This window comes from Apium graveolens, chromosome 3 (genome assembly GCF_009905375.1).
Source record: "Apium graveolens cultivar Ventura chromosome 3, ASM990537v1, whole genome shotgun sequence".
Classification (NCBI taxonomy): Eukaryota; Viridiplantae; Streptophyta; class Magnoliopsida; order Apiales; family Apiaceae; genus Apium; species Apium graveolens.
This window is the reverse complement of record NC_133649.1, coordinates 128,328,934-128,330,768: the sequence shown is the minus strand read 5'-3', so window position 1 is coordinate 128,330,768 and position 1,835 is coordinate 128,328,934. Positions and strand designations below refer to the sequence as shown.

General features: G+C 28.2%; 1 long non-coding RNA gene across 1 annotated transcript; it reads right to left on the bottom strand.

Moving 5' to 3' along the window:
* Positions 1-452: 452 nt before the first annotated feature.
* On the bottom strand, positions 453-1,799 carry LOC141710878 (uncharacterized). The gene is made up of 3 exons (XR_012571109.1): positions 1,661-1,799; positions 1,174-1,233; positions 453-713 (listed from the first exon to the last, which is right to left on the bottom strand). It is a non-coding gene; the product is annotated as an uncharacterized LOC141710878 (long non-coding RNA).
* Between the last annotated feature and the right edge of the window lie 36 nt (positions 1,800-1,835).

Here is a 1,835-nt window from a genome sequence, read left to right as displayed (position 1 = left end):
GGTTTTTATGGCGTGTGACCGGACCATTTACCCGCTTGTAGTACATATAAAATAGTGGAAAATGAGTGAAATGTTCATTATTCACTTAAAAATTTTCAAAATCCTCTCTAGCTTTGGCAGTTTCCGGCATAAAATATCCACCGCACCGCTCCGTTCCGTCATAATGCTACCGCAAGGCATGGCTTTATTTACTAGTTACAATATAAATAAGAGCATTATAAATGTTATAATCAGTCTGTGCATCGCACGGGTCATTGGGCTAGTACTTATATTAATAAAATTACTAATTGTATATTATAATAAATCGCACAGATAATTTCTGAAATTTAGAATAATGTCATATAAGATTTAAAAATTTCTGAAATTTACAAATTGCATCTTCTTTTTGAGAGAAAAGACAGCTACATTGATCGTAACTACAAACTACAAAGAATATAACTCTTATCTTTCTATGAAATTATACAGACTTTGCATCATTCTTCAATTTTTGATAAACAACACCACTTGCAGTAAAGCTCATATTTTCTACTGATAATGATTCGCCTGATCCTCCTGAAGACTTGTAAGAACCAACATTTTATTCAAGGTCTTCATATTGATCTTTTGCACTACTAGCCCTTTGATTGTGACATATATATGAAGATGTGTACTGAACTTAAAACAAAGAAATCTTTTTTCCCCTACTTCTTTGTCTACAATCTCCATGTCGCCATCTATTAAACGTACCCGATGAAACAAAAAAAATCAAATTATAATGCAAATAATTTTTATTATTCATATATGGTTAGGATAATTACAATTGTACTAAGTTTAATCGCAACTAGTTGATATGTACTAGCGACTACACAATATACCAAGCCCCAAGGCGGATGTATGCTTAATCTGAGCATAGTTCTCAAACACTGCCTCCTTATGTTTGGGAATCTTATAATATTGAACATGTAAAAATAATTCGAAATATAATTAATTTAATTAAACAAATTATTTGGCAACAAAATGTCCACTAATAAACATTTAGAAACATCATACATCTGCTAAAAATATAATCATCTTAACATCCGAATGTATATAACTAAATTTTGACATGTAACCATTCATGAAATACATAATTATTTAAGCACAAAAAATATTTATAAATTTTAGATATTTCTTAAAAATGTGAAAACATATCACCTGACAGAGTCTTGAAGTATGGATCCCAAATTTTTTCTGGAGTATTTTCTTCATTGTTTACTGTAAATATTCAAAAATATATATATTATAATAAAAAAATGGGATAGCTCATAATTTATGTAATGGAAATAAAAGATCAATGAACAAGAAACAAAAATTAATATACAGATCTATAAATCTTCAAACAAACTAATTATTTAAAATTGAATCGAGCAAAAGTATTAAGTTTTATTTTATGCATAAAATGAAATTTAATCAAAATTTTAATTTGATCCAAAACTTGAACCTGAATCACAAACTCAAAAATCATGACTGATATGATATGCATATGAAATTCGATTAATGTCAAACAGATTCACTTAAAATAGTTTGACTATATTTAAACAGGTGCATATATTTTTTCTAAAAGCGGATTAGATAACGTTTGATTCATATAAAAGTTTCACATCCATATATATATATATAATCAAATTACGTGGAATCTTACCGATCAATGAATATCATTCGGGTTATCGTAAGGAGAAACTGAATGTGGAAAAGATCGACAAAATCTTGTAGAATTTGATAAAAATAATGTTTAGATATGAAACTACACTATAGTCGAAGATAGTGTTATTGAAATTGTAATTAAAAGGGGGTATATGAGATGTTATTGTGGGTGA